General features: G+C 42.7%; 1 protein-coding gene across 4 annotated transcripts in view; it reads left to right on the top strand.

The window, feature by feature from the left end:
• The first annotated feature begins 1,712 nt into the window (after nucleotides 1–1,712).
• Nucleotides 1,713–14,079, top strand: part of LOC138982097 (ras-like protein family member 12) — a 90,982-nt gene continuing 78,615 nt past the window's right edge. For 2 of the 4 annotated variants that reach the window (XR_011460781.1, XM_070355323.1), the window contains exons 1-2: nucleotides 9,115–9,636; nucleotides 13,424–14,079. The exon at nucleotides 13,424–14,079 is cut by the window's right edge and continues 533 nt beyond it. The gene's annotated coding sequence lies outside the window, so the exon portion shown is untranslated. Of the gene's footprint in view, nucleotides 2,039–9,114; nucleotides 9,735–13,423 lie in introns of those variants that run through there. The other 2 variants (XM_070355343.1, XM_070355334.1) reach the window with 2 other exon arrangements.

Below are 14,079 nucleotides of genomic sequence, written 5' to 3'. Positions count from 1 at the left end.
AAATAAAAGAGAGAGAAAGAAGGCAAAAAATGAGGGTCGTAGCAACCTGCAATGGCAACTGCATGAGGTCTGAAGAAAAGGAGAAAGTTCCCAACGGAATACGTAGACACACATTTTTCCAACCACTCTTCAAACTAAAGACAGTTCATAAAACCTGATATTGCTGAATTGGAAGAAGTCGACTTCGGGAAGTTTACTTCACGAAGCTTCCTGCACGAAGCTTTATACATTATAAGCACTGACTATTCGGTAAAAAGACTTTGCAAAGTCAACTTATGGCTCAATTAGGACAAGCCTTGACGGAATACGCGGACATGCCTTATGTCGGCAATGCAACTCCATCACCAACAAGAAATTCCTCCGATAGGAAAAACACCCCCTATAAAGGGAAATAACCTTCTCAGTTGGTGGCAGTGAGAATGGTTATTTCCCTTTGACCAACTGGGGTGTGCCTCTATAAGTCCTTGTATAATTTTAATCCACCAATAACTCCCTAACCGTGTGTTTGACTGGTCCCAATTTTTGTAAGGACCGTCTCAGGAATGTATAGAACCTGTTCACCAAGTTTGGTGACGATCGGTCCGTTCATTCTTGAGATCTATATGCGAACACCAACACACACCCAAATAATATGTCAGTCTTAATCTTAATCCACCAATAACTCCCTAACCGTGTGTTTGACTGGTCCCAATTTTTGTAAGGACCGTCTCAGGAATGTATAGAACCTGTTCACCAAGTTTGGTGACGATCGGTCCGTTCATTCTTGAGATCTATATGCGAACACAAACAAACACACAAACAAACACATCGAGTGAAACCTATACACACCCCTATACCGGGGGTGTAACAACGAAGATAATGGATTATTCGTTTGTATCAGAAGTGGATTTAAGTTATCATTCGCTTGTGTTTGCATATATATAACCAACATGCCCCTATCAGCCTCATATCACATTCCTCTCGTCTGGAGTTTGCATTCAGCAGTGCACGGTTGGCTTTCAGTACCATTATGATGGTTGTCGCCAAGTGTCAATCACCGGGGGAATAACGCGAAAAGCAGAAACATATCATTCGGTCGTTAACATTTTTGTCGGAACATTTTGGTGTACATTCTTGATAGAGGACGAGCCACGATTAAGGTGTGTGTGTGTGTGTGTGTTAACGTCTCAATTTGCAGCTGTTTTTGTTCCCCTGTGTGTGTGTGTGTGTGTGTGTGTGTGTGTATGTGTGTGTGTGTGTGTGTGTGTGTGTGTGTGTGTGTGTGTGTGTGTGTGTGTGTGTGTGTGTGTGTGTGTGTGTGTGTGTGTGTGATCATTATGTAATTCATTTCATTCGTTTATCATTAAGTGTCTAGCTTTCTCTACCTTTCATTCCCGATGCGCGGACTTATCGACTTCTGTGCAAAAAGTTTCGCCACCACATAACAGATCGACCTTTTTTCAGCCATAAACTTGCACTGACACCCCTGCAAATACCACCGCGAGCAATTGCACTATAGATGCTTCACACCTGTGGGGTTCTATCTATTGTTCCCACCTGACGCGTGTGTTGCCTGGCACTGAGAGTGGGGGAGAAAGGCCCCCGGATAGAGGAAAAACAAAAAAATGAGAGTCAAGGATGACGCTTGAGGCTTGTTTAGTTACGACGTAGAAATGAGTGATAGGTTTCTGTTGGGGGATAGTTATGCAATGCAGTGCTGCAGTGAGTGCTGTGGAGCTTTCTGGCCCGTATGATTTCAAGCTTTTGTGTTGACAGGTAATACAGAACACACAGCTGCTACAGTGGCTGCTGTGGTTTGTACAGGTGGGAGTTCAAGCTTCTATTCAGTCTTCGAGAAAGTGTGACATTAGAGAACTTAAGTAATTGGATATTTACGCAATGCAGTGCTGAGTTGCTCCAGTGTATGGTGTGGTTCGTCAGTACAGGTGAGGGTTCAAGCTTCTTCGAGAAAGTGTGACATTAGAGAACTTAAGTAATTGGATATTTACGCAATGCAGTGCTGAGTTGCTCCAGTGTATGGTGTGGTTCGTCAGTACAGGTGAGGGTTCAAGCTTCTTCGAGAAAGTGTGACATTAGAGAACTTTAGTTATTGGATAGTTAAGCAATGCAGTGCTGAGTCGCGTGTTGCTGCAGTGTGTGTTGTGGTTCGTACAGGTGAGAGTCCAAACTTCTACGACTCTATATAAACGTAAATTTAGGCAGAGAACGTATGAGACATCGGAGAACTGGAATAGTTACGTAATGCAGTGCTGAGTTGGTCAAGTGTGTGTTGTGCTTCGTGCGGAGTGGGACTTTTGTTTTTAATTAGTGTGTGTGTGTGTGTGTGTGTGTGTGTGTGTGTGTGTGTGTGTGTGTGTGTCCTGAATCATTGTGTTTGTGTGTCCTGAATTAACTTGACATGTTGACACTCAGTGGTTACGACATTCATTCAAAAACAAATGACCTATTATTTGGTTGTTTTTATAGTCGTCAAACAATGACATTATTTATATTTGGGCTTTGCAAGACAACTGTATTAGAACGGAATGCTGAAAGTTTCATGTCATGTTTTTGTGTTACACTATTCTTTGTACTTCTTCTTCTTCTGCGTTCGTGGACTGAAACTCCCACGTACACTCGTGTGGTTTTTTTTGCACGAGTGGAATTTTACGTGTATGACCGTTTTTTACCCCGCCATTTAGGCAGCCATACGCCGCTTTCGGAGGAAGCATGCTGGGTATTTTCGTGTTTCTATAACCCACCGAACTCTGACATGGATTACAGGATCTTTTTCGTGCGCACTTGGTCTTGTGCTTGCGTGTACACACGGGGGTGTTCGGACACCGAGGAGAGTCTGCACACAAAGTTGACTCTGAGAAATAAATCTCTCGCCGAACGTGGGGACGAACTCACGGCTGACAGCGGCCAACTGGATACAAATCCAGCGCGCTACCGACTGAGCTACATCCCCGCCCTCTATTCTTTGTACGCAAAAGCAACATTTAAAGCAATTTAGTAAAGTTTGTTATGAACTCGAAAGTGACCAAGCCCTTTGTGCGTTCAGCGAGACAAGGGTTTTCTCTCAATGGTGTTTCACTCATTCAAACTTTTCACTGGTACAGACCCACTGCAGACTCAGGCAGCACATGTTCTCAAAATTCCACATTGGGGACACGCCTGTATGCCACTGTGGCATCGCAGACATGACAGTGGAACACCTCCTCCAACACTGTCCAATCCACCAGAAACTACGAGCAGAAACCACAGAGATACTCTATATCTCTGTGGCAGAAACATGGCCTGCGGACACACCAGTTCAGAAGATCTTCGGCACCCTGCGGAGTCTTCGCTGTACTGCAAACTTCATCAGAAGTTCCGGAGTCCCTGTCTGAGCGATCGAGAAGAAGAAGACTGGTACAGACACAATACTGCTGAACCACAAAGTAGATGCTTATTGTTGCCTCCATTAGGCTTCAGAAACTTGACCATTTAGCGCACTTGCCTGCTTATATACATGATGCCAGACTGGCTGTGCCCCTTATCTTCCTCTTCTGCTGATAAGCCGAGGCCAGAGACGGAGATAAGGGGGCAGGATGAGGTCAACTTCATTCACGGAAAAGTGGGCGCGCCGTTGTTTTCACCTTTCTGAGGCTGATAGTATAGAGACACGGTCCCCGATAAAGCTCTGGCCGCCATGCAAGATGTTGGTCTGGTGATACTCTCAGATACTAACTGCGGTTGAGAATGGACGATTTTGCAGGGCGTGTCAAAGAACATTTTCCATTTGTATGTTATATTTGAATGAACAATACAGTTTTGTTATTGTTATTGTTATTGTTTCGGGTTTGTGTGTGTTGTGAAAGATTGATATTTTCTTGGAAAACCTCTGCCAAACATTCGGGGGGGGGGGGGGGGGGATCACTAGCGAGGGCTGTGTGCGAAACACGTGGACGGGAGCACGTGTTTCCGACACTCCCGTCGCTAGTGATTGGCCCCTCTAATGTTTGTCAGAGGTTTTGCAAGAAAAGGTCATTCTCTTGCACCACAGACGAACCCGACGGAGTTCGTCTATTTAGCTGTGCAAGTTCGTCGATCGATCACCTAGACTGACATCACTTCTTATTCTGCGCGGCTGTTTGCCATTTTGGCTTGGCTTTGTAATTTTACACTGTTGCATGACGATCAGAAGTAGATTTATGGCCCGAATGGAATCAGTCTTTCGGGTTTTTAGCAATCACTGAGAAGATATTGTTGTGCCCGTGATCCTGCTGTTTTGAAGATCAGGGACAGGACATATTTTGTGCACATTTGTTTATTTACCGCACTTGCTTGAATTCTGTAAATGTACACTGTTGTGTCAGTGTCGGTCGATCAGTCTTTGTAATAGTATTCATAGAATGAAGTCTTTCACATTTTAGCAGTCTTTCTGATACTGTGACGTTGAATCGGTTGTTTTGAACATCACGGCTGGACATATTTTGTGCACAATTGTATAATTACCACACTTGCTTGAATTTACACTACAGTATTGCGTGTCGGTCAGTCTTTGAAGTAGTTTTCAAAGAATGAAGTCTTTTACATTTTAGCAGTCTTTCTGATACTGTGACGTTGGGCACAGTTGTTTATTTACCATACTTGCTTGAATTCTGTAAATTTACACTGTTGTGTGTCGGTCAGTCTTTTTAGTAGTATTTATACATGGAATGAAGTCTTTTTGATTTTAGCAGTCTTTGAAACGGTTGTTTTGAAGATCAGGGGCTGACAACCCATTTTGTGCGCAGTTGTTTACCATATTGAGTGTAATTTTACACTGTTGGTTATTGGTCAGTATTAATGAGTGAATTTCGAAGAATTTTAAAATCGTGCACGTGCTGCTAATCTCAGTGATAATCGCAGGTGGTATGCTAGTGAATCAGCAGTTGTTTTACTTTAGCGCCTGGACCTATCTTCTGTGCAGGTTTTTTTCTATTTTGGCCTGACTTTTAATAATACGAGAATTTATAACGCGCACATATCTCACCACAAGGCGACTCAAGGCGCAACTTTTTGTAGTTTTACACTTTTTTGTTATGTCGGACAGCGGCAGTATTTATGTGTTGTTGTTGTTGTTGTTGTTGTTGTTGTTGTTGTTGTTGTTGTTGGTGGTGAAGATGAAATACAGGCAAACTCATGTATTCTATTCTTGCTTCAATTTGCCAGTTGACATCTTTCCAGTGGCTTCTCAAACATACTGAGTATGACTAGAGTACATGTAGTTCTTCTGCTCAAGGCCAAGATCTTATCGCTCGCTGACACTGCTCTGAACTCGCACGCCGTAACCAACGAGATTTTCTTTAGTTTAGTTTTTTTCTTTCTTTTTTTAAAACCATGATTGCACTGACTCTGTTTTCTCACTATGTCTCTCTTTCTGACTGTCCTGTCTGTCTGTCTGTCTGTCTGTCTGTTTGTCTGTGTCTCTCACTCTCTCTTGACTGCTTGTCGCGCAGTCCCTCCCCCCTCTCTGGCTCTCTCTCACACTCGTAGGCTCTGCCTGTCTGTCTTTCTGTCTGTCTGTGTGTCTGTGTCTGTCTGTCGGTCTGTCGGACTGTCTCTCTCTCTCTCTCCCTCCATATATCTCTTAGTCTCTCTCTCTCTCTCTCTCTCTCTCTCTCTCTCTCTCTCTCTCTCTCTCTCTCTCTCTCTCTCTCTCCGTCTCTCTCTCGGTTGTCAGCTGGTCGGTTTCCTCTTTTCGCTTTTTCACTGTATTAGATACTGTAGCGTTATTAACCGCACAGTGCTCCGTCACACACTGTCATGCAAGACAGAAGACTGAACGATATCAAGTCTATGTTCAGAACAGAGTCAACACACATCCATGGTTCAGAACGCCACACTTTTAATGGATGAGGACATTGCTGAAGTAAGTATAACCGCACATAATTATGCTACCCTGTTAGTGTAGCAGTGGAATAGTTTTGGTACCAGAAGTTATCATCATACCATATTGTCAGAAAGGTGCAAGGCAGAAGACTGCACGATATCAGTTCATGTTGAGAACGCAACACTGAAGTTGACTGCATGAAGGCATTGAGGATCGAACTACCTGCACAGGTTTTTCTCTCTGCCATCGTAGCAGGGGCATATCTTTGGTATCAGAAATTGTCTACATCCTATATTGTCAAGAAAGACTGGACAATATTATAAGTCTATGTTCAGAATGCCACAACTTTACTGCATGAGGACATTGAGTAAGTACCTGCATCATCATCCATCATCATCATCATCCATCGTCATCGTCATCATCCGTCATCATCCATCATCATCCATCATCGTCCATCATCATCATCATCCATCATCATCATCATCATCCATCGTCATCATCATCCATCGTCATCATCCATCATCATCCATCATCGTCCATCATCGTCCATCATCATCATCATCATCATCATCATCATCATCATCATCATCATCATCATCATCATCATCATCATCATCATCATCATCATCATCAGTCCCTTGTTAGTCGCCGTCGGGGGAACGTGAGGGCAGTGGAGGCATAAACCCTGCTGTTCTGTTGGGGGCAGTCGACAGAAGGTCAGGGAAGTTCTTGAACGTTGACGGACCAGCTTTTCCGCTGTCTTGCACGTTCCACGTACCTGCACAGATGGAGTTACCCTGGTAGTGTAGCAGTGGAATAACCGATTTTGGTATCAGAAGTTGTCTACATCCTATATTGCCAAGAAAGGTGCAAGTCAGAAGACTAAACGATATCAAGTCTGTGTTCAGAACGCCACAAGTTGACTGCATGATGGCACTTTAATTGAGAAAGTACCTGCACAAATGTGTAGCACAGAAATATGGTTGGTACCAGAAGTTGTCCACACCCCATACTGTCAGGAAAGGCGCAAGCCAGAAGACTGAGCGATACCAAGGCTATGTTCAGAACGCCAGAAGTTGACTGCATGATGGCTTTGAGGAAGTACCTGCACAGATATTACCCTGCTATTGTAGCAGTGGAATATCTTTGGTATCAGAATTTGTCTACACTGATCCTATATTGTCAGGAAAGGTGTAAGGCAGAAGACTAAACGATATCAAGTCTATTTTCAGAACGCCAGAAGTTGCCAGCATGATGGCTTTGAGGAAGTACTTGCACAGATGTTACTGTGCCCTGCTATTGTAGCAGTGGAATATCTTTGGTATTAGAATTTGTCTACATCCTAATATTGACAGGAAAGGTGTGAGGCAGAGGACTAAACGATATCAAGTCTATGTTCAGAACGCCACAAGTTGACTGCAAGATGGCATTTTAATTGAGTAAGTACCTGCATCGATGTGTTGGACAGAAATATCGTTGGTACCTGAAGTGTCAGGAAATGCGCAAGGCATACAAGGCAGAAGAACGATATCAAGGCAATGTTCAGAACGCCCAAAGTTGACTGCCGCTCACCCCCGCTGCCCCCTGCTGCAGCTGTTGCCGCCTCTTCTGTCAATGAAATGCCAGTGGTACAGTGGTACGCAATGCCTCCGTTTCGGGATGCCTGAATTCTACAGAATTATCCCAGATATTCTAGGCTACGCTAATTAATCGACCTCTATAGTGTTTTAATAATAGTGTTTGTAATTTGTATCCCAGAATATCTTTGCTGATGGTCAGCTAGAGCTTCTCAAGTGCCGTTTTCAATTTGGTCAAGATGGCTAAGTATTGAACAGAGTGTTAATGATACTGAAAGGAAAGACTCGAAGCCGGAAAGGCCACGGGGACAGAGATGCGTGGAGTTGAGTGAGAGAGAGAGAGAGAGAGAGAGAGAGAGAGAGAGAGAGAGAGAGAGAGAGAGAGAGAGAGTGAGTTCCTGATATATAGAGAGGTCGCCCCTCCCTCTTTGTGTCCATCTGTCTCTCACTCAGTATAATTATACCCCACATAGCCAAGGCTCAGGTCGTGGCACCAGGTTATGGTGCGCCAAATTGATATTACTATCGTTAACAGTTATAAAGGGTTTTGAAACTATCGTCAAGTGTTATATAGAGTTTCGAAACTATCGTTATCTGTTATATAGAGTTTCGAAACTATCGTTAACTGTTAAATAGAGTTTCGAAACTATCGTTAACTGTTATTTAGAGTTATATCAATAGTGCGTTTGTGCGCACTATTGCTAAAACTATGAATAACAGATAACGAGGGTTTCGTAAAACGGCGGCATGGTGCGCGCAAGTGATTTTACTATCGTTAACTGTTATATAGAGTTTCTAAAAATAGCGAAGGCGTAGTCGGATGTTTCGATGCCGGCAAAATGGCTGCTGATCGTTTCGTTCGAGCGAATTTGCACTAAATTACTACAACATTTAGTAGATCATATTCAACTAACTGTCGTCTGATAAGTCCATCATTTCGTTCCTGTTTTCATAGAAATATTGGTCAGTGTCTGTGTGCGTGTCAGTTTGTACACATACGGCATGCATGCAGTGGGCAACGGTCAGTGTCAGGTTGACCCGTCCAGTACCCAAAACACGATGCGAAAGCATGCAGTGTTTTCCAAAACGCGTCTTGGGGGATGTCACTCGGGAAACACGTTGTTTTGTGTTTGTTTTGAAAACAACCCCACTGTTTTGTGTAGTGCATCTGTCATGGCTTACCGCGAATATTCAGTAGGCCTACCGTCTTCAAACCGCACACGTGGAAAACGGTACGGCCGAAAGTACAAATGATATGATAAAGCTAATATTAAACAAACTCAACAATGATTTGAGAAGACGACAACAGAAGAACGGTCAATAACTAATGTTGTAGTTTTTTAAATTGTGTTTCTAGTTAAAATGTACATTTCGTAGCAAAAAAACAGTTTTGCAATGGCATTTCAGGGTTTTCCCATTTGGGAACGATACCGACGCGCTTTTGATAAAACTATCGTTAGCTGTTATATAGAGTTTCTGAAACTCTATATAACAGATAACAATAGTTTTGAAACTCTACTGATATAACAGTTAACGATAGTTTCAAAACTCTGTAACAGTTAACGATAGTAAAATCAATTTGGCGCACCATATAATGGTGATGTCGGAGTTCCAGCCCCGCCAAGAGAGCACAGACGGCGTGCATTATTTACACCTCGTTTCCTTCACTTCACGACGCCGCCACTATCAGTCTGCATGCAGCCAGCCAGCCAGCCGTCGCTCCCACAGTAGAAGAACTCACAACTTGGTGTGTGCTTGCTTGATCACTTCCTTCCTTCGCTGGTTCCCTCTCGCATCTGTTTTCTTCACGCTGCTTCGCAGGCTGCTAGAAGCCAAAACTTCAGGAAGCTTGGAGAGGGGAAACAAGCTATTGTTTTTCATCGCCCTCTTTGTTCTCCCTCGTAGGTTTTTTTCCTCTTCTGCTACGATTTTTATAACCCACCTTCGGTCTTTTCCCCAGAACCCGATCCTTTTCCTCCCGCCCCCGCTCTCCTGTGGGGGGAGCGTGAGGTGGAAGTTAGCGGTTCAGTCAGTATATATATCTGTCTGCCCAGATGTGTGAGTGCTCGTGACAAGAAGAGAGTTGTGAAGGTTTGGGTTGCTCGAAGAACTGAGCCCTCCGGCGACGACCAAAGACACGTCGTTTAGTTCTTCCAGGTGTTGGGCTGTTGGCGTGGATTAAAGAGATTCTCTAAACGGCTGATGAGTTCACCAAATGAGGTATGGTTTCTTGTTGTCGCAGTTTTGATTGGCGTTATTCTCCTACCAAATGACTGCATACTCCTGCTTATACGAGTACCACACTGCACCCAGCCATGGTAAAATATTCTTTTGTTTATGTGTGTTGTTTCAGTGCTATTGTTTTCATTTTCTTGGTATGCTGGTCACAAATGCTCTTTTTTGCTCAACTGAAAAGAATTTTGCGTTTCAGCAGTAACATGTATACTTTTTTCTGCATATTTTCTCCACGATTGTTGGGGATGCAACGCTTACACATCATTGTATGTCAGTGTTGTTATACAATGTCTCTCACAGTAAACAGTATAATTATATGAAAAAAACATTACCTTATCAACTATTGTGTGAGAAAACGCATGATGTGTGTAGCTCTGTAAGATTTCGTAGAAATGATAATCTCTAAATAGTTTGAATGCAGGAAAAGTCTAACTGCCACTGTTTAAAGAACATTTCCTTACCACCATGTATAGATATTCACACCATCACACATCTGTCCACGCGTTTACATGCGACAAGAGCATCTTTCCACTTGTAAACATGGCAAAAATCAACAGCCTGCTGGCCGCTGTTTTCTGTGTAGACTGGTAATTGTTTTGCTAAATAATGGTCATAAATGGCACCTACATCAGTCTGCAAAATTAATTCAGAGAAAACAAATCTCACTCTGCACCGGAAGCAGCTCCGCCTGGCGTCTGGCATTATGGGGTTAGTGCTAGGACTGGTTGGTCCGGTGTCAGAATAATGTGACTGGGTGAGACATGAAGCCTGTGCTACGACTTCTGTCTTGTGTGTGGCGCACGTTATATGTCAAAGCGGCACCGCCCTGATATCCATGGCCCTTCGTGGTCGGCTGGGCGTTAAGCAAACAAACAAACAAACAAACTGGAAGCAGCAAGGCGCTCTTGATTGTTGTGGTATGTGTCTAAGTGGAAGAATGCTCTTTTTTTCGTATGTAAAAGCCTGGGGAAAATCCGTGGTGGTTTACATGCTCGTTTATATGGGAAGGAAGGTGCCTTTCAACTCTGTTTTTTAGTAATAAAAAAACCACCAAAAGGTTAATCAATGGAGGTTTTGTTTTCTTCAAAAGCACCTTTATTTTGTCATGATGTTTTATAAACACTAAATGTTCCAGTATATCGGTTACCAGTCTGTGGGCTTAGTGTCTTCATAATCTCATTTTATTTATTTATTTGGGAGATGTATATAGCGCTTGACGTTCTCTAAGCGTTTACATATTAATTTCTGCCGTGTGAGATGGAATTTTTTACACAATAGATCAGGCATTCACATCGGCCAGTAAATCTCAAGCCATTACGGCGAATATTTACTTTTCACGGCCTATTATTCCAAGTCACACGGGTATTTGGTAGATTTTTTTTATCTATGCCTACACAATTTTGCCAGGAAAGACCCTTTTGTCAATCGTGGGATCTTTAACGTGCACACCCCAATTTAGTGTACACGAAGGGACCTCGGTTTTTCGTCTCATCCGAAAGACTAGCACTTGAACCCACCACCTGGGCTAGGAAAGGGGGAAGAAAATTGCTTACGCCCCGACCCAGGGTCGAACTCGCAACCTCTCGCTTCCGAGGCAAGTGCACTTACCACTCGGCCACATTCTGTCATGTTTTATTATAAAGATAAAATGTTCCATGTCAGTGACCCAACTGAAGGTTTGGCGTCTTCATGGCCCGACTATAAAGCTTACTAAGAAGTAGGTTCAAACACATTCGGTCCACATAGTTGAGAGTATAAAGCTAAAAGTAATTTATTTTTTTCAAATCAAAGGCAGAATCTAAATTATGCTATTTCAGAGCTGCTACAATTAGCGGGCGAGACAAGTGTCTTCAATAAATACATAAAGAGGAAAATTAGTCGAAAGTCATGCCATTGCGTTTCAGAATGGCGTTTCAGAATGTATTGCCTCCATGATAAATTCGTTTACTCCGTATGAAATACTGCTCTGACTAGAATCTCTAACAGCCCACATTCAAAACAGCACAGCTAAGGAAAGAAAGAGCAACAATCAGGAAGAGGTAATTGAGTGGCGGAAATGGCTTGAGGAAAGAAGGGTGGGGTTGCTGGGGGATGGGGGGAAGGGGGAATCGGGTGTTGAAAGCAAGCAATTGCAGTGAAAAAAAGGGGGGGGGGAGTAACAGAAACAACAGCAGTCATTTTCTTTTGCGCTGACCTTGTGCACACGTTAATTACAGCGAACGTACACACACAACTCTGCTTTCTTTTTTCTTTTTTTTTTACACTCATGCAGGTGCAGGGCAGACGTGCCAAGGTTTTGATGCTTTATGAGTATATAGCCGGTCGTGTTCAAGACTCTCCAGCCTATACTACCGTGCGATTTTCTCTGGCATCAGTCTGTAAGCATAGATCTGCATGCGCCGCCGTGAGTTTCCTTGCAAAGCTTTCACATCAGCTGTTCTTCGGTGTCCCGCGTAACAAAGCTCGAAGCTTTGCTTCTTTCTTTCAACCTGTCAAGATGGGCCGTTAAAGTCCGTTGGCTTAGTTTCTGGATTAGGTCACATGTTTTGGGGGAGCTTTCGGGTGATTTTTTTGTCAGAGAAACACGGGTGTTCAAAATATCTACTGGCAACAAAGAAAGGAATTAGTGTGTTTAAGATTGTTGCGACTGTTTGGGTAGGAAAGGGCTGTGGTATGTTAGTTGTGAAATGTGTTTGTTTCCTATGTTGTGGTTGGTTGGTTGGTTGGTTGGTTGGTTGTTGAGATTGTTTGTTGGTTGCTCGCCATGCCTTTTTGTTTTTAAATTACGTTTATTCCAAACAAATTTGATTCCAAGTTCAAGGAACTTTTGTTCCCATAAGAATAATTTATTCAAATGTCTTTAAGTTTGCTACTGTATGCTAGCTGGGTTTGGGCATGCAAACCACTTTTCAATCTCTTGAATCTTGGGCAGAAATGTCATTGATCTGTACCCGCTACGAGTATTGACAACGGGTGAAATGTCTGTGTCAAAGGCAAATAAGAGCAAAACCACGAAGTCCTTGTATACTATTACTGACACCCCATCCCCCCCTTCCCTCCACCCTACCACCCAAAAAAATACAACCATTGAACAGAAGAAGAAGAGGAACAACAACAACAACAACAACAACAACAACAACAACAACAACAACAATCTAGACTGTGGTTAATGATAATACATCATTAAAACGGCAGTGTAAAACCTTAATGGGTCGTACTGTTTTTGTATAAAACGTAACACCTAGCTCACGCTACTGTCTGTTTGAACATGTGGATATTTATGTCACGACAGAAAACTTGAATTGTGACAGGAACATGTTCCAAGATAGACTGAGGGTGGCTGTGAAACAAAATGTTCATATCACCAGAGGAAAAGTTTGTGACAGTTTTAACGAAGACAGACAAACAAATGAATATGAGACAGATGAAACAAATGAAAGAAACATATCTGAGAATGATTCGATCCGCTCTCTGGCAAGGACATACTGTCAGTGTCGAGAGCCAGAGAGCGGATCGAAAGCATATATATCAGATAAGTTTCTTTCATTTGTTTCATCTGTTTCACAATTATTTGTTTGTCTGTCTATTATGAAGACCATTTGGTCGATGTACTTGTGAATGTCTTGTTTTGTTAAAAAAAAGTAAACGTTCCAAATAGAAACCTTGTTTTTATCAATACGGAGTCAGAAAGGCGGTAACTTTACGATTAACTGCTGATACTGCTATTCAGTAAGAAGCTCCTTCTAACTTCTTGACTTTTATCTCTTTACAGATCTTACCATGATGAATGGAGCGTCCACTTGCCTGAAGCTGAATACAAGTAACGCTGTAACGTTAGTTTGAGTAGTTGTGGTATCGTTCTCGTTGGAAAAGTACAGTTTGCATAACTGTACATCCATCGTTCATAGTGTGCAGTAACATCATTTGCGGAATAATTAAAACGAAGATATTCAAGTAAGTCTCAGACATTTTAGAGCAAGTACTGGTCGTGAAAGCTTTTAAAAACATCTGAGTTATCTAATGTACCTTCACTATATATTATATGGATTTGGATTATATGGAAAGAGCGAGGATAACTGAACAAAAACGGGTCATTTTGTGAAACTTCAAACTAGGTCTTCAAAGATTTCGTGAATTTATGTCAGCTTAGAAAACCAGCATTTGCATGTGCCTGCCGTAGTAGGAGTCAGATCTGACTACTTTTGTGGATGGGACGTGTTCTCTGCAACATTGCAAGCCATGTGTGTGTGATTCGTCTTTATACCGCAACAAAGACTTCCAACACGGCGTCGAGAGGCCATACGCGTGTGATTTGTCTTTCTTCTGGAACTAAGAATGGAAGTTATCGAAAGACGGTGACGTGACCCTGGCACGGATACAAAAGCCAGCACCTGTTGCTCGGAGAATCGTTAACACCATTGTGCTGAG

This window comes from Littorina saxatilis, linkage group LG1 (assembly GCF_037325665.1).
Source record: "Littorina saxatilis isolate snail1 linkage group LG1, US_GU_Lsax_2.0, whole genome shotgun sequence".
Classification (NCBI taxonomy): domain Eukaryota; kingdom Metazoa; phylum Mollusca; class Gastropoda; order Littorinimorpha; family Littorinidae; genus Littorina; species Littorina saxatilis.
This window is presented reverse-complemented; position numbering and strand designations above follow the sequence as displayed.